Here is a 20,078-nt window from a genome sequence, read left to right as displayed (position 1 = left end):
ACATCACATATACCGATTTTAGTCCCACTCGGTTAATGATGCATTTTATAATTTTTTTCGTGGAATGTAAATTTTGGAATGTTGTGGAAACTGTTTTAAGTGAAACAGAATAATGTGATGTGAAATTTAAAATTTTCCAGGTGAATTAAATTTTGGAAGAGATTTCAGGATTGCAGCCGCGGTGTGCCGTAGAAGTTCAAAATGGCTCTAAGCACTATGGGACTTAACATCTGAGGTCATCAGTCCCCTTGACTTAGGACTAATTAAAGCTAACTAACCGAAGAAGGTCACACACATTCATGCCCGAGGCAGGATTCGAACCTGCGGCTGTAGCAGCAGCGCGGTTCCGGACGGAAGCGCCTAGAACCGCTCGGCCACAGCGGCCGGCGCCAGTGATAGCTCACCTGAAGATGACTGGCGGGTGTCGAGTTGAAATATAGTGGAGTGAAGTTTACGATGACCGGCTGAAATCCCGAAATCTCTTCGAACAGAACAATTTACATAAAAGTTTTGTTCAGTTTTGGAGTTTCACTCTCTTAATGTAATCTAAATTAAACAGTACTTCATTATAGGTGTTATCTAATTGTTGAATATGATACATTACCTTGTAGAAAGATTGTCAAAAGATTTTCTTTCGTAGATAGCTCTAGTTCTTGGTTCCTGGAACAGGCGGTACAGCTGCTTGTACATGTAAAATGCTGAGAGAAGAAGCGCAGCGGTAGCGTAAACGGACTATGACTTGCAAATTACTCTATCCCCGGACCATTCTAGAATTTTGTAGGCTGTGCAGTAATTTCGCTGCAGTAGAGGAACGTTCACGGCACCCTGCATTTTATTATCTGGGCCACCAGTGGAATTTCCGCAATGAAACGCGGGTGCATATCTTCACGGAGCGACGAGGCAGTGGCGTCAGAAGGACGCATAACGCGCTCCTGGCGCGCCCTTAACGCATTTAATCAAGTTACTCGAGCCGTAAACAAAGCAGCCGAGATTCGTTGTCGCACCGCGGGGAGCCCCCCCGGGCGCCGAGGCAGCGCAGGGCGCAGGGGCCGGCTCGGCGCGCCGCCACCTGCGTCTTCTCGCGTCCGTGGCGGCGTGGCGGGCTCAGCTAGCGCCCGAGTCCTCACTCTGCTGTTCTCAGTTTCCACGCCATTACACTGATTGCTACCGCATCTCGGCCTCCTGCCCTTCTGCTCGGCTGCAGATATTTTTCTTTTCCTCGTTTCTGCACCCGCGGCAAGAATCGTTCGTCACCGGCCGTCTTCCATTCTTTCGCCTTTTCTTTCTGTTAGGCGCCACCGGAGCGATATCCAGGTTTCGAAGAAGGCTTAAACTTTACTCAGAAAGTCACTCCTGTAAATGTATCCCTTGCTTCACCGCTCCCTCGAATTAAAAGACAACAACATCGTTGGCCTCGCTGCGTTTTCTCGATGGCCGGTAGCAGAGATTAATCGCTTATCAGTAAGAGTCGATAATTTCGTGGGTACACCTGTAACCGTAACGAGAAAAAATAGATTTTTCTCTCTAATTTTTCAGACAGAAATAAACGGTTGCACGACAGATGCATTAACACTGCGACAGCAGTGGAAGTACTGGACGCAACATGGCTGGAAATTCGGCTGTTGTGTAAGTACTATTGGAGAAGTGGCATCGTTTCTTAACGAAGCGCCAGTAGATCGAATTACAGTCACAAACAAATATACAGGGTCAATATTTATTTATTTATTAACTGCCGGCCGGAGTGGCCGTGTGGTTGTAGGCGCTACAGTCTGGAACCGAGCGACCGTACTCTCGCAGGTTCGAATCCTGCCTCGGACATGCATGTGTGTGCTGTCCTTAGGTTAGTTGGGTTTAATTAGTTCTTAGTCTAGGCGACTAATGACCGCAGAAGTTAAGTCGCATAGTGCTGAGAGCCATTTGCACCATTTTTATTTATTAACTCGTCAAGTTCCGTATGACCAAATTGAGGAACAAATGTCCAAGGTCATGGAACGTGTCAGTACATAAAATTACAACATAAACGTAATAACAGAAAAAATAAATGTTCACGAACCTTAAAAAAGTCAGTACGTAAGTTTAAGTAAACGCTATCAGCAATACAATAAAAATCAGCTTAATTTTTCAAGGAACTCCTCGACAGAATAGGAGGAGCGACCCATGAGGAAACTTCAGTTCGATTTGAAAGCGCGTGGATTACTGCTAAGATTTTTGAATTCGAGTGGCAGCTTATTGAAAATGGATGCAGCAGTGTACTGCACACCTTTTTGCACAAGAATTAAGATTCAAATGGCTCTGAGCACTATGGGACTTAACTTCTGAGGTCTTCAGTCCCCTACAACTTAGAACTACTTAAATCTAAGGACATCACACACATACATGCCCGAGGCAGGATTCGAACCTGCGACCGCAGCGGTCACGCGACTCCAGACTGTAGCGCCTAGAACCGCTCGGCCACCCCGGCCGGCTTAAGAGTTAAGAAAGTCCGATCCAAATGCAGGTTTGATTTCTGCCGATTATTGACCGAGTGAAAGCTGCTTATTCTTGGTAATATACTAATATTGGTAACAAGAAACTACAATAAGGAATTACGTATTGAGAGGCCATTGTCAAAATACCCAGACTCGTGAACAGAGGTAGACAAAAGGTTCGTGAACTCACATCTCTTATTACCCGAACCTCCCGTTTCTGAGCCAAAAATAAATAAAACCGACAAACTATAAGGATGGTTTCATGACTGGAAATGCAGAAAAAAATTTCCTATGAACGTGGGGGGAGGATCGCATGTGGTACCAGAGTAATTAACATATTAATTCTCAAAGAGAAGCAATTGTCATTCTGTATCACGCATTCACCTGATGAACAAATCATACAATTAGTAATTCTGTGTCTTTATTTCATGTTTTCGTACTGACTGATGAAATGACCTCGTTCACTGTGATATTTATTCTACTTCCCAGACGAAGTCCAATTAGGTAAATTCCTTCCATACCCATACTCGAGTACGTGAGTGAAAAGCTATGCAGATCGAAGTTACTTTGCACGCGAACTGTGCCGAAGGTAAAAAAACCCGTTAGAGAAACAAATCTGTTTATTTTCGACGTATTCCATGGGGAGAGCAATGTTCGCACGATGGAAAATTACTTATATCCGTACGGACGGCTCCACTGGGACATGCACTTTCACTCGCAAAGGCAGAACTGCCCAGTGCCCATTGCAGATTCTCTTAGGTCAGCAGAACATAGGGAAAAAAAAATCCACTTCGAAGACTGCAATAGCTAACAGCGAGTGGATGTGGTGATATATCGAGCGACCGGATGGGCGATGACATCCCAATTCATAGAAGCTGTGAAGTTTTTAATTCACCACGCGCCGCACTTTATTTCTATGCATACCTGGCAGTGTTTGGCATCGCGGCAGGCAGAAACTCGCGCAGAGCGATGAATAATGTAAAGCCGACATTTCCTCCGGCGACCGTTTCTTTGTCGGCCGTCGTCGGCGCCGTATACTATTTGATAAGAAGCGCCTCACGGGCTGTGACATTCACGTTACATTTGCAAGCTCTGTCGCTTAATAGCCGGAATAAATCACACGTTTTCAGCAGCAGTGTGTTTGTACGACGCAATCAATAATGCGTTTCCGATGAAGAAAAGATCGCTCTACACTTGGCGTACTGTACTGAGTGCTGGGTCATTGTAAGGTAATAGTGATGTGATTTTAACTGTCACCTTTCTTGAGCCCCACGCATGCAATATGGTGATAATTTCGTTAAGGAGATACTGTTTTCTTGTTAAAAGAAACTATTGTTTCTCGGAAGCGGGGACAATACATAAATGACGAAACGGCTAATGTTTCGAATGTAAAATTACCAGCAAATAGCCCAGGAATTGTGATGATACAGATGTTGTTGCGGAATCTAGGAGACACCATATGACGTAGCACTGAAAACAGATGACTAAATACTGTTCGCGAAAAACCTTTACATGGAAATCCAGCACTAATAAGCACCAAAAGCCGGCCGAAGTGGCCGTGCGGTTATAGGCGCTGCAGTCTGGAACCGCGAGGCCGCTACGGTCGCAGGTTCGAATCCTGCCTCGGGCATGGATGTGTGTGATGTCCTTAGGTTAGCTAGGTTTAACTAGTTCTAAGTTCTAGGGGACTAATAACCTCAGAAGTTGAGTCCCATAGTGCTCAGAGCCATTTGAACCATTTTAAGCACCAAAAGCCCGCTAGGTACGTAATGCACAACAGTTTCACAAGGGATTTCCTTGATAAAGGAAGAAAGCAATATTAGGGTTTAATTTCCCGTTGAGAGCGAGGGCATCAGGGACGAGATATCTTGGTACATTTATATCGGCTTCATGAGTGACAGTGGAGCCAGTATCTCAAGAAGCGTACATACCAGTGTGGAGTCACTATCAGAAAAGTAATGCGGCGGAAATTGTAATTTCGATATTATAATAAGTTGATTTTCCCGAAACGCCATAAGTACTCAAAACTATATCCGTTGGACCTCACTAAAAGTCCATTCGAAACCATGAATATGATAATATAAAGCACTTTTTCTTGAACTAGAATATTTTATGACTGTCACTTCTCAGACTTACCTACGGTTGACGTCGGATTACTAATATCAAGCATTATTGCACATTTATGATAACATTACTGACTTTTCCAAACGAATCTCGTCCATTAATAGCCCTGATATTTCCACTGTTTTCATCGGCGTTCTCACTGCAGCATCCACATCTGTTACTATACGCATGAATTTCACAAAATGCGCAATATATTTCTCTGGTAACCTTCGTGGATAAGCATCGAGTAAGTCTCTTGTTTAACACATGTAATGGTTGTTGTTGTCGTCGTCGTCGTCAGTCAGTCCGAAGACTGGTTTGATGCTGTTCTCCGCACTAGTCTATCCTGTTTGAGGCTCTTATTCTCCGAGTAATTACTGCAACCCAAATCCGTCTGTACCTGCTTACTGTACTCTCGTCTTATATTCCTCCACACTTTCCTCCAATAATAAATTGACGAGTCCTTGATGTCTCAGAATGTGTCCTATCAACCGATCCCTCCCTCTAGTCAAGTTACTTCGCAGACTTATTTTCTACACAATTCTATTCCCTGCCTCCTCATTAACCACGCGATATACCTATCTAATCTTCAGCATTCTCCTGTGGCACCACATAAATGCCTTCAGAAAACACTTCCTAACCTTTGCAAGTGTTCATGACCCGTCAGGAATGCGAACTGTACCGCCTAAAGAATTGCCACCAGAATCTTGACACACAAAAATCATTTCTAGAATATTGTTACTGTGTTAGAATCTCTTATTGGCCAAAAGTCTCTTAATTTCTTCTTAGGCTTTTTCTGTTTGTGTGACCATGTAGTATCTTTAAGGGGTAACGTACTTGCGCCGATTAATTGCAAAAATGCTGATATCTTATGGGACGAATGAACGACAATAATTGGATGAAAATTTCAAACAAAGAATAGTTCCAATTTTGTTACGACTTACACTATGTGATCGAAAGTATCCGGATGCTAGGCTGAAAATGACTTACAAGGTCGTTGCGCCCACCATCGGTAATGCTGGAATTCAGTATGGTGTTGGTCCACTCTTAGCCTTGCAGACAGCTTCCACTCTCGCAAGCATACGTTCAATCAGGTGCTGGAAGGTTTCTTGGGGAATGGCACCCCATTCTTCGCGGAAGGCTGCACCGAGGATAGGTATCGATGTCGGCTGGTGAGGTCAGGCACGAAGTCGGCGATCCAAAACATCCCAAAAGTATTCTATAGGATTCAGGTCAGGTCTCTGTGCAGGTCAGTCCATTACAGGGATGTTCTTGTCGTGTAAGCACTCTGCCACAGTCCGTGCAATATGAACAGGTGCTCCATCGTGTTGAAAGATGCAATCGCCATCCCCGAATTGCTCTTCATTAATGGGAAGCAAGAAGGTGCTTCAAACATCCATGTAGGCCTATTCTGTTATAGTGCCACGCAAAATAACAACGGGTGCAAGCTCCCTCCATGAAAAACATGACACCATAACACCACCGCCTCCGAATTTTTCTGTTGGCACTACACATTCTGGCAGATGATGTTCACCGGGAATTCGCCATACCCACACCCTGCCATCGGATCTCCACATTGTGTACCGTGATTTGTCACTCCACACAACGTTTGTCCACTGTCCAATCGTCCAATGTTTACGCTCCTTACACCAAGCGAGGCGTCATTTCGCGTTTACCGGCGTGATGAGTGGCTTATGTGCAGCCACTCGAAAATGAAATCCAAGTTTACTCACCTCCCGCCTTTATGTCATAGTACTTTCAGTGGATCCTGATGTAGTTCGGAATTCCTGTGTGATGGTCTGGATATAAGGTATGTCTGCCTATTACACATTACGACCCTCTCCAACTGTCGGCGGTGTCTGTCAGTCAACAGACGAGGTCGGCCTGTACACTTTTGTGCTGTACGTGTCCCTTCACGTTTCCACTTTACTATCATATCGGAAACAATTGAACGAGGGATGTCTAGAAGTGTCGAAATCGCGTGTACAGACGTATGACACAAGTGATACCCAATCACCTGAACACGTTCGAAAACCGTGAGTTCCGCGGAGCGCCCCATTCTGCTCTCTCACGATGTCTATTGACTATTGAAGTCGCTGACGTAGCAGTAGGTAGCAGCACAATGCACCTAATATAAAAAATGAATGTTTTTGGAGGTGCCCGAATACTTTTGATCACATAGTGTATGTTTAAAGACTGAGACAGATATTAAATTTAAATATTTGAATACAGCTAAAAGGACCTAAATTTTCTGTTATTCAGAATATCCGTATAAGAATATCCGTATAAGGGTTTCCATTGGTAATATATATACATGTATATTTTGATAGGGTAGTTAAGCGCTATACATATGTCCTTTCAGGTCTGTAATGTAGTTTGATCACAATGAAAACAAAAATTAAATCCTACTGCTATGAGTTTGGTGAAACAACATACTCCTGCCGTATTACAAAAGCGCTATTTGTTTAGCGCATCACAGAACAAGTGGTATCCCTACTTAACAAGAAATGTAGAGCTGATTAGAGGGTAGCGTGTATATTCTGAATATTTATAACTTTTAGTCGATATTATGTATAACAGAATGTGTAAACTGCGGCAGCGTTTCCGCACTGCATACTGATATCGTCATGTTGGCACTGAATGAAATTACTCTGTACTGCTGCCTAATTAATTCGAGTTTTGAACAGTATTCGTTGCAACGTCGAAATTCAGTGCGTGAAAAACGCATAAGACTGGTCCAGTGATAAAGGCGCGCCATTTCAATAAAAAATACAATTACGCTGTACATGTTCCCCGGGAGAGCGATATGCGTCTGTTATTCGTGTAGACTTTTTATTTCCGTTTCTCCGCTACAGAGGACAGTAAAAACACACCGTATGTACCATTCATTTCTCTTTATTGGAACTGTGTGTGCTGTTTCATTAACTGACAAGGACAAATAAAGTAAGTGTATGATAATGATCACCCACAATGTTTTACAGGAATACCTACGTTCAAATTAATTTTCAGTAAAGGACCGTGTCTCTTACAAAGGTGTGAAAATTAAGCAGTGAGTACGAGTACTTCCAAAGAAAATGCATTTCATCTGTTGTGACCATAAAACAATGTTTAACATTTTGGATCTCGAATTTTGTATCGAATTCAGTTTAAAAGACTTAAAATCTGTAGGAAGCAGGAAGGATTAGCATTTATCGTCGGGTAGATGACGAGGTAATTTGGGATGAAGTACAAGCTCCGTTTATGGCAGGATGGGTACGGAAATCGGGTGAATCCTTTTCTCAAAGTAATCATCTCGGAATTTAGGAATACCACAGGTTCTGAACAACCGTCCTCCTGAATACGATTCCAGTGTCTTACTAATCAGGTACCTCGCTGAGTTCTTAAAAATCTGGACCTAGCCCGCGCTGGGATATACAGTAATCAAAGGAGAAACGGGTTAGTTTTGCGATTCCTTCTATTATGCAAGAATACGTATAGCAAAAAAAAGTGTGTTAAAGGAATACGATAAACCTTTCGCACTGTATCAAGCAGCGAGCTTGTTCTCATTATTCTTCAATAAGACAAATCGATTTTTGGGAAGCGGTCTGTACATTATTGTGTTGGCCATTAATGAAAAAAATACGTGCGTCCAAAAGTGAACTGTGTTTTTGAGTTGAGATTTTCTTAATCAGTTGAGTTAAGTGTCACGTAGACGAGGAGAGGTGACAGGACACCATATAACGCCGCAGCAGTAGTGTATTGAACTATCGAGGGATCGATGTTATCCATGTAAATGCAAATGTGGTGTGACTAGGGCCTCCCGTCGGGTAGACTGTTCGCTGGGTGCAAGTCTTTCGATCTGACGCCACTTCGGTGACTTGCGTGTCGATGGGGATGAAATGATGATGATTGGGACAACACAATACCCAGTCCCTGAGCGGAGAAAATCTCCGACCCAACCAGTAATCGAACCCGGGCCCTTAGGATTGAGATTCTGTCGCGCTGACCACTCAGCTGCCGGGGGCGGGCGATGTTATCCATACTTAATATGAATAACTTGTTAGTCGACAGCAGTAGCAATGTAATATCCACCGCTGTCTACAGACCAGCGCCGATTCGAGAACATTTTTCTGCTCAGACAACAAATCATTTTACGTCTTCTCTTCTGTTCTATTTTTACACCAAAGCGCTGTAACGTTCGCTCCACTCTCCCCCTCCCCTTTCCCTCCCTCCCTCCCTCCCTCCCTCCCTCCCTACCTACCTTATACATTAATTGGCGTTACTTGATCTCTTGGTAAGACCTTTAAAAATCTAAATCTGGTGAAGGTGGAAATAGATTGCTTTCGCTACTAATTATGCTACACGTTGTGTATAATGTTTTGCCTCTCGGTTTGACGCCCCAAGCTGTGCCATGACCCGGCCCTGCTCTGGACGGTTCTGTTGATAATTGATGGGTACACACTGAAAAGACAAAGAACCAGCGGTAGTTCAGAACAGTAGGTAGGAATTGATGTTTGTTATAGCTAAGTGTAAGTAACGTTTGAGATGATTTCTCGAGGAGAACAGCGCTCTGCCTAAAATACTTTAAAAATGGAGTAAAGACAGTGTTGACCGCAATAAAATATTTATATATAATGGTTACCGCTTTCAGTCAGAATGTGAGCATCTTCAGACCATTTAGACCATGATGGTAGGCGGTGGTGATGAACGGAGCAGGTGCTGTACTCCACGAACGTGAACTTCAACATTCAGTCGTATATGTCAGTACTGTTTGCAAAATCTGAGGTCATCAGTCCCCTAGAACTTAGAACTACTTAAACCTAACTAACCTAAGGACAGTACACACATCCATGCCCGAGGCAGGATTCGAACCTGAGACCGTAGCTGTCGCGCGGTTCCAGACTGAAGCACCTAGAACCGCACGGCCACCATGGCCGGCTAAGTTCTAGGGGACTGATGACCTGAGATGTTAAGTCCCATAGTGCTCAGATCCATTTGAACCATTTTAATCAGAAGAATAACGATGATTGTTTATTTTAGCTATTTCAGTTGTAAATTCTGTCATGTCTGCAGTTCTACCCATAGCCTTAATACTTTTATTTTACCTGAAGTATTGTGCTGACGTATGCTGAAAACTGTTTGTGTGAACCTTTCAGCCCAAATCCAACTGTTCGCAAACCACACCCATTCGCATAAAACCGAGAGGGGTCGGTTAAGGCAGCGAATAAAATTCATGACTCGCGCTCGGGAGGAGTGGGGTTCTGAACCCCGTCCGGCCTGCGATAATTTGGTTTTCTGTGGTTTGTCGAAAGCACTTACGGCGAATGTTGGAATTTTACCTTTGAAAGGGTCCCTGTGTTTTTCCTGTCCCATTCTTGTGATTCGTCTAATTTCTTATTACAGTTACGACGGATTCAAAACATCCTCATCATCACCATCATCTTCAATTCTGAGTGTAGCCTTAATCCTTCTGTTCCGTTCGCAAACGTCTCTCCTGCCTATCAAACGTTTGAGGAAGCGCATGCCTGTTGCTTCTGTCCTATATATTGCACCTATGCGAGTCTGCTCGCAACCGACACCTTTGTACAGGAGGAGATCAAATGATTACGAAATTATTGCGGAATCCAGCAAAACTTTAAAATCGTATCCTCTTAAAATCTAGATCCTCGGGTTCTAAGATATATCAAGGAACTTGTTACTTTGTTCTACATTAATCCTGCGTAATAACGATAATAGTAAAAATGAGAAAAAAGAAGTCAGGCTTATATGTAAGCGCACTGACAGTGATTTACTTCGCACGCCATCTTTATTCCGTTATCTCTTTGCCTTTACGGCAACATCGATAGCTTTTCCAAGGAACGTTTCCTGTATTTGGTTCACCTCTGAAAAGTCCAGTAGTTTTTGCAGTGTTCTGCGTCACTTTGTTTGCTTCCTCCGTTCAGCCGTCGTCCACAGACACATTCACAGCGGCGGAGAACGCGGCAGGTTATAAATCGCACGCTTCTCGCGTGATGGCACAATAGTGAGAACTCGACCGCCCTTCTTTTGTTTCTGCGAGGAAATTTATTCGCAGGGATCGCAGCAGCGGTTGATTGCCCTGAGGCAGGGTGTTCTGTTCGCTTCCAAGATAGCACGCAACGCGAGACGACAGAGGAGAGCAGTTGCAGTCCAGGTCATCCGATGCCGGCGACCGCCCGATAAGAAGGCGTTACGTTTCAGCATGGCGGCGACTTAAGGGTGCAATTTTTAGAGCACTACAAAGTGAACAGGGGGATTGTTGGAGCAATTACTTTCCTACTATCGTTCCTGTATCCCGCAATTTTAACTTTGCTCATTGTGTCCTTAATTTATTCTTTTCTACACTTGTTACGTCTGGTTGTTTCTTCGTTATTAAAGTGCTTATTACTTTCCTACTACCGTTCCCGCATCTCGTATTTTTAACTTCGCTTATGATGTTCTTAATTTATTCTTTTTTACAGTTGTTATTTCAGATTGTTTCTTACGTTATTTATGTACTTATTGTCTCCACTTGGACAATCGCTCATCATCTAGCCTAATTTCAGGATAGAGAGGTGGACTGGATCAGCGCACCATATGAACAACTATTGGCCTGGTTCACAGGCTAGCCTGATTGTTGTTTTTAGGCCGTGTTGTCTAGACAACTGTCGTGTTGGCTGACCGTCGCTACCTCAGAAACACAACACTCAAAAAGTTAAATTATTTAGTCACAAAATAAAGTTTATATGTTCCAGTAGCAAATAACAGGAAAGACATTGAATCAGCTGACAACCGTGACAAAAAAAGTGTGTCTGGCCATAGAATTAAAGAAAAAAAACTGCCAACTTATTGACGTATAATTACTTATAATTACTGTATCTTGCCACAGCCGGCACAAACTACCAAGCAAATGAGATGGTGATCGAATGACACTCTTGTCGCGCCGAGACACTTTAATGTTTATGTGATTGTGGGATGTCTGTTCACAGAGCTTATAAAGTTGGTTCTGCACAGTTTTCGTAATACACTGGCTTTCTCTGCTAAGTTAAAAAAATGGCTCTGAGCACTATGGGACTTAACAGCGGAGGTCATCAGTCCCCTAGACTTAGAACTACTTAAACCTAACTAACCTAAGGACATCACACACATGCATGCCCGAGGCAGGATTCGAACCTGCAACCGTAGCAGTATCCCGGTTCTGGAGTGAAGCGCCTAGAACCGCTCGGCCACCACGGCCGGCTCTCTGCTAAGTCGTCAGGAGCATTTTCTCTGGCGTTTCAGCGGATATTTCCAATTTCGATTTTGGATTACGCAGCTGGAGTCAGTACAAACAAACCCAACTCATCACGTCTTTAATGCACGCCCAGTGTCGGCGGAAAACGTCGGTTTTTTTTTTCAGTTACAAACAAAATGGTTTTTAAAGCGGAAATTTGCGCGCCCATTCGATAGAGCGGTCATAGATTGGTTTAGTGCGATACTCGTTTTATCAATACGTATTAATAGGGAAGAATAGCCAGCACATCCTACTCCAACAGCGACAGCGATGCGCAGGGCCGTTTTGACTGCTGCCGCCACGCATGCTTCGCTGCAATGTCGCTGCTGGGCTATTGTTTATTCTTCTATTTCACTGTCCTCGTTAATGCATCATGAAAAGAAAATCGTCCTACACTGATCAGCCAGAATATTATGACCACCTACCTTACTGCCGGTATGTCCACCTTTTGCACCGATAACAGCGGGGACGCGTCGCGTCATCGAAGCAGTGAGTCCTTGGTAGGTCGCTGAAGGGATTGACACCACATCTGCACACACAAGTCACGTAATTCCCGTAAATTCCAGGGAGGAGGGGGACGAGTTCTGACACCCGTTCAGTCACATCCCAGATGTCTTCGGTCGGGTTGAGAACTGGCTAGTTGGGGGACGACCACGTCAATTGGAACTCGCCACACTCGATGCACTTCTTCACGCTTCTGAGCTTGTGACATGGCACAAAAAAATGGTTCAAATGGCTCTGAGCACTATGGGACTCAACATCTTAGGTCATAAGTCCCCTAGAACTTAGAACTACTTAAACCTAACTAACCTAAGGGCATCACTCACACCCATGCCCGAGGCAGGATTCGAACCTGCGACCGTAGCAGCCTCGCGGTTCCAGACTGCAGCGCCAGAACCGCACGGACACCGCGGCCGGCTGACATCGCACATTATCTTGCTGAAAAATGACACTGCCGTCGGGAAACATGATCGTCATGTAAGAGTGCACGTGATATGCAAGGAGTGTAAGGTACTCCTTGGCGTCACGGCGCCTTACAGGAGTTCCATTGCACCCACGGATGTCCACCTGAATGTTCTCCAGAGCGAAATGGAGCCGCCGCCAGCTTATCTCCGTCCCGCAGTACAGGTGCCAAGAAGCTGTTCCCCTGGAAGACGACGGATTCGCTCCCTCCTATCGGCAGGGTGAAGAAGGAATAAGGATTCATCAGACCGTGAAACGCTCTACCACTGCACCGACGTCCAGTGCCCATGGACACGTGCCGATTTCAGTCGTAGTTGCTGACGTCGTGGTGTCGGTATTGGTACATGCATGAGTCGTCGGCTGCGTAGGCCCATCGTTAGGAGTATTCGGTGCACTGTGTGTTCAGACACAATTGTACTCTGCCCAGCTTTTCCGCCACAGCTCGCCGCCTGTCCTGCTTTATCAGTCTGTCCAGCCTGTGACGTCCGACATCTGTAATGAGGTGTGGCCGTCCAATCCTACGACATCTGGACGTGGTTTCACCTTGGTTTCGTCACGTGTTGAAGACGCGCGTTGAAGACGAACACCTGACAACTAGTGCAGTTTCCGAAATGTTCGTGCCGAGCCTCCGGGCCATCACAATCTGCCTCGGCCAAACTCAAATAGATTGCTCGCCTTCCCCACTCTACATATGGACAGCGTGCTGACTGATACTACAGGGTGTTTAAAAAATGACCGGTATATTTGAAACGGCAATAAAAACTAAACGAGCAGCGATAGAAATACACCGTTTGTTGCAATATGCTTGGGACAACAGTACATTTTCAGGCAGACAAACTTTCGAAATTACAGTAGTTACAATTTTCAACAACAGATGGCGCTGCGGTCTGGGAAACTCTATAGTACGATATTTTCCACATATCCACCATGCGTAGCAATAATATGGCGTAGTCTCTGAATGAAATTACCCGAAACTTTTGACAACGTGTCTGGCGGAATAGCTTCACATGCAGATGAGATGTACTGCTTCAGCTGTTCAATTGTTTCTGGATTCTGGCGGTATACCTGGTCTTTCAAGTGTCCCCACAGAAAGAAGTCACAGGGGTTCATGTCTGGCGAATAGGGAGGCCAATCCACGCCGCCTCCTGTATGTTTCGGATAGCCCAAAGCAATCACACGATCATCGAAATATTCATTCAGGAAATTAAAGACGTCGGCCGTGCGATGTGGCTGGGCACCATCTTGCATAAACCACGAGGTGTTCGCAATGTCGTCTAAGGCAGTTTGTACCGCCACAAATTCACGAAGAATGTCCAGATAGCGTGATGCAGTAATCGTTTCGGATCTGAAAAATGGGCCAATGATTCCTTTGGAAGAAATGGCGGCCCAGACCAGTACTTTTTGAGGATGCAGGGACGATGGGACTGCAACATGGGGCTTTTCGGTTCCCCATATGCGCCAGTTCTGTTTATTGACGAAGCCGTCCAGGTAAAAATAAGCTTCGTCAGTAAACCAAATGCTGCCCACGTGCATATCGCCGTCATCAATCCTGTTCACTATATCGTTAGCGAATGTCTCTCGTGCAGCAATGGTAGCGGCGCTGAGGGGTTGCCGTGTTTGAATTTTGTATGGATAGAGGTGTAAACTCTGGCGCATGAGACGATACGTGGACGTTGGCGTCATTTGGACCACAGCTGCAACACGGCGAACGGAAACCCGAGGCCGCTGTTGGATCACCTGCTGCACTAGCTGCGCATTGCCCTCTGTGGTTGCCGTACGCGGTCGCCCTACCTTTCCAGCACGTTCATCCGTCACGTTCCCAGTCCGTTGAAATTTTTCAAACAGATCCTTTATTGTATCGCTTTTCGGTCCTTTGGTTACATTAAACCTCCGTTGAAAACTTCGTCTTGTTGCAACAACACTGTGTTCTAGGCGGTGGAATTCCAACACCAGAAAAATCCTCTGTTCTAAGGAATAAACCATGTTGTCTACAGCACACTTGCACGTTGTGAATAGCACACGCTTACTGCAGAAAGACGACGTACAGAATGACGCACCCACAGACCGCGTTGTCTTCTATATCTATCACATCACTTGCAGCGCCATCTGTTGTTGAAAATTGTAACTACTGTAATTTCGAAAGTTTGTCCGCCTGAAAATGTACTGATGTCCCAAGCATATTGCAACAAACGGTGTATTTCTATCGCTGCTCGTTTAGTTTTTATTGCCGTTTCAAATATACCGGTCATTTTTGAAACACCCTGTACATGCACCTTGAGTCTGTCTGACTAGCAGTCACCCCTCGCCAGGTGCCTCGACGGATTTATATCGACAGTAGGTCGGTGGTCATAACGTCATGGCTGATCGGTGTACACTAATGTGAGGCCTCTTTGTCGAACGAGCACGTCAAATACCGATGTAAACTTAATTTGGTCTGTTATGGGAAACAGACCAACGCTTTCTGTTAATAGTGGGCGTCCCATGGAAGATTGACGAGCAGAAATTGTTTGGGCTGACTCTAGCCACACAATGCAAATACGAAGTTGCAGATATCTGGGAAAACTACAGATAAAATGTGCCTGACGATCTATAATTTAGAGTGAGGCATCTAAAACAGGCCACCACAAACATATAAAAAAGAACAAATATGCTGAGGCACAGTTTTCACCAAGTTATAGGGGACAATACCACGCCTTTCCTGACGATCGTAAGAAGGTTTATCGCTAATAATCGCCTAATTAAGATGCCGACTTTGTTTTAGTTTAATAGAACTATTTACTTTTTTCTGTGGCATTTAAAAGAAGCTGCTGGTAAAACTCTTCGTTTCTTGGAGCACGACCTCATATCCCGAAAGGTTTACCGCCAGCTTTGTCATCCGGTTGTGAAAGCCTTCATTCTATGATTTAAAAGAAGCTTCTAAAACAACTCCAGGACATAACACGTTTGGTACTTGAACAAATGGTATAAAGATAACCGCGCCGCAAACCACTGTCTCGCCATCAGGAGAAGAGGTTCCACAAAAGTCTGCCCTGTAATATCAAATGTAAGCAAGCACGTAACTCAAATACCGTTCGTGCGTTTATTATTACGGCTGTCATACCAAGTGTTCAAGTTGTTGACCTTGAGCATTGCTACAAGCTTTAAAATGGTTCTGGAGAAACAATACTGCACGTTGAATTGCATCTTGAGTTAATGGCAGCATAGGCCCGTGTTGTAAGGCATTTCATGCCTTCGGGAGTCGTCATTGTTTCCTAATAAATCTCTTGTTTTAATTTTCGCCACAGAGAAAAGTATACAAGTGTTAAGTATGTTGAGTGTGGAGACCATTTTACTTTTCTAGAATGACCGGTCCAAGGGTCTCCAAATGTTGTCTTAAGAGGATCTGTCATAACATGTGCGGAATGGAACGCCCGTCATGTCGGTACCACAGTGATTGGCTTATGCCCAGTGAGACGTCCTGCAGTAACTGCGGCAGCAGCGGATCTTAGGAACTCGATATTCCTTACTGTATTTAGTTTCCCTTGAATAAACCAGGGACCAGTGATGCCATGAAATTGTAGACGCAGCGAAATGTGAAGAGGATGAAATGCGATGGAATGTAGTGTTCGCAAAGCACTCGTTTGGGTGATGCTTCTCGTACTTCCTAGGTGCCTCTCAGTGCCATTCGCGTTGTGTGTTACTACTGCCAAAACTTTAGTTTCGTTTCTTTCATCAGGTGCTCTTCTTTTTCCTTGGCGTGTTTTATTCCACACACTTCCAGTTTCTAGAACTTGTTTATAATGTTTGCAAAAGCATATCGTGAATGCTTGCCACAGAAAAATGTATATATTTCCATTAGGGAAACAAACGATGTCGTAATTTAGTGACTATAAATGATAGAAATTACTTGCGAAAGTCAGGAAATTACTTTGGTTCACTTTAACTTAACGAAAATCGTACCTCGATATATTTATTCATTATGAGTGGCCTGTCTTTATGGTCCTACGTATGAGTCTTCCAATATGGACTGTGATCGTTAAAGCCGATGAAAGTGTATCATTTAACATGAAGTAATTTCATGATGTTTACTGTACACTGTGAAAAGGGAATCCACTTGAATCCACCAATACCGTTAGTGAAATTTCCTGTAGAATTGAAAAACAAACTTAAACATATTCTTTGATTACTTATCTTTATGGAACATCTGCCCGCAAGATAGTATTCCCTTTAGCATCCTAAAATCCGTTACGTACCTACCTTCTGGAAAACAGTGATTACTGACTGCTTAGAATACTTAAATAAAAAACATATAACTCTAACTAAATCTCGATGTAGTAGAAATAGCAAAAATCTATTTTCGCCACTAAAGTTAGAGTTTAATTGTGTGCTGATGAAAATAAAAGTAGGTATATTAAAGTATAAAACTAATTAACTTTCTTTAGACGATAGAATATATTTCGTCATCATTGTACTCACTTTCTAGCACTGTGTTACTGGTTTATAAAGCACCAATTCGTGCACGTTTTCCAGGAAACCTCCGTAAAGCGTGCAGAAACTTCTGTCCAAATGCAGTTTAATTATCTTCTCCCCTTCAGGAAAAGTAATTATTCGTAGAAGGCGAAATCCTTAAGACACAATCTTCGTGGACTTAAACTGCGAATATAGCTTTTGTTATTAAAGCAGCAAAGACCGTCTTAATTGTAAGGAAAGATATTACCACCTAAAAGGGATCTTCAGCGTGGTAACAATAAACGTGAGAAGGAAATTTTATTTATCTCTTAATTTTAATGTCGGTCAAAAAGGAATCGAGCCACTCTCGCCACCGACATTTTGGCACAGAAATATAAAGCTTACTTCTCGGCAGTCTGGTGTATTTCAGGAAATTATTGCCATACTTATAAGGACGAGCATTGGAGTTTAGGGTACTCATTTCTGTTATATAAAGAGTGGCCACAAACAGTCTGGAAAGCTCGTAAGTGTGTTGCAGGGGAGGTTGCTGTGAGAAATAATTGTTAAGAAAGAAATGCCGTGGGTTGCGCTGTTTCAGAGTTATTTAGTACTGACGATAGCCAATCAGGTCGTCGCGAGCGCAAATTCAAGCAACCTGCCAGAGACGGTGTTCTTCGTTTTGTTTCCTCAAACCGAACAAACGCAGCTTTTGGTCATCTAGCTTAAATTTATCACTTCCGAAAAAAGCATTTGAACGAGTGGTAACTGTACGGATCCACATATGCCTGTGTATTATTGTATTTAGCGCGTTCAGGTACTTGAACTTGCGAATGCGACTCCCTGATAGGTCAACTTCAGCGCTAAATAACTCGGAAATGGCGCTGTTTACCGAATTTTTTTCTTAACAATTATTTTGCAGTACGACGTTCCCTGCAACACCCTTACAAGCTTCTCGTACTGTTTCTAACCATCTTGTATGTATTACAGTGACTGTGCCCAAAAATGGAACCCATTGGTTTACTTTTGTCACAGACAGTAGGACCTACATTTCATACTCATCATGGGCAAATAGAAAGTCCTCGCGATTCTTAAATCCAGTCCGATCTCTTTGTGCAACCGCACATCGAACCTCTTCGTCTTGTTGTTGCTCTGCGTAACAGTTATTTACCGTGACCTAAATTTATTCTGACTGACTCTCTGAGCAAAATAATCTTCATTTATACCTATTTATCATCTCAGTGCATATTTCGCAAATGCTGTCTCCATGTACAGAAAGGATCTAAAATGAGAGACGTGCAACATAGCAGCAGCTCAGGTAACACATTTATAAATTTAGATTTGTGTCTTTAGTGACCTCAGTTCTCAGATCTCTGTCGTTTGTTTGCCACGCCCGTTCATTTCTTCCTCATTCCTCTCGCTGTCTCTTTTCTCGCTTCTCTTCGCCCTCTCGATTCATTGTTTTAATCTCTCTACCCACTAATCTACACCGCTGCACTTGACATTACACGGTCAGTTGAACTTCATCTATGCACGAAAAATGCAAAAGCTACTCAGAAATGACTTTCATAAGCTTTTCGGTTTTGTGCATTGGCGAACATGTTTTTTGTCATTGCCAGAACAGTTTAGTCTTCCCGGGATTTGTGGATAATCCAGATTTCACGTCCTGGTGGTAATATTATTGGAATAAAATCTGTTTTCGTTGAGTACATTTTGTTGGCGACCCTTTTCATTTATTTTTCACGAGAGCGGTGTTTCTACCCCTGCTAGTAACTCTCACAAAGATTTTAGAGAGTGTCTGAACATGTTCGAAATACATTTTTTTCCCATTAGGAATCAGTATATTTATTCTGTCAATCCTGAAGTTCACTGAAAACTGGGGCTGTGGATATGGCCTTTAATTTTCATTAAGTGAAAAATGCTAATGTCTGTATAAATGCATAGAAAACTCCTCACACAAGTTTCAACTCCGTAAAATACAATCATGAAATAATTTACAGTCCCAGGAGACTACCCGTGTTTACAAATCCATTTTGTAGCACAGTGTTTCAACGTCTATGCTATGAGTTACTGCCGGCCGGAGTGGCAGAGCGGTTAAAGGCGCTACAGTCTGGAACCGCACGACCGCTACGGTCGCAGGTTCGAATCCTGCCTCGGGCATGGATGTGTGTGATGTCCTTAGGTTAGTTATGTTTAAGTAGTTCTAAGTTCTAGGGGACTTATGACCACAGCAGTTGAGTCCCATAGTGCTCAGAACCCTTTGAACCATTTTGTACTGTTTCACTGTACATAGTAGATTTGTTCTTACATCAAATCAACGTAACAGATGCCATTTGAACCATTTTTTTATGAGTGATTGGCTCAGATTTCTTCGTTAAAACCGTAAGTTTCAGTTTCTGACAAGGATTTTTAAATCAGTCTTTGAAATGTTCTACACAAACATGGACTCCACAAGCGGCTGTGCAGCGTAAAGTATATGTTGTCGATCCCAGCACGGTAGCAGTACGTTCCAAAAAGCCGCTCGTGAAAATGAGATTTTTCTGCCTATCTATTGATCACAGAGATAAGGTGTCAAGCGTTTGGGGATTTTAACTGTTACATTTACCAGTCAGTTGTACACATCAAAAATAACATTGGTAATTACTGCACAAACAGCTCTGACCATGACCATGCAACAAGAGATAGAAAAAATACACATAAAACTCAAAACAGCATTTCCTACCAAGGAATAAAACTGTACAATAAATTACCAAAAGAGATTAAAGAAACTGCAACATACACTTCTTTAAAAAGGCAGCTAAAAAGTACCTCTTATGCAATAAATTTTATACATTGAAGGATTACTTAGCTAAATCAGAGTAGGGGTTTGA

The sequence above is a fragment of the Schistocerca cancellata genome, chromosome 6, assembly GCF_023864275.1.
Source record: "Schistocerca cancellata isolate TAMUIC-IGC-003103 chromosome 6, iqSchCanc2.1, whole genome shotgun sequence".
Taxonomy (NCBI): domain Eukaryota; kingdom Metazoa; phylum Arthropoda; class Insecta; order Orthoptera; family Acrididae; genus Schistocerca; species Schistocerca cancellata.
Note: the sequence above shows the minus strand (reverse complement) of the source record.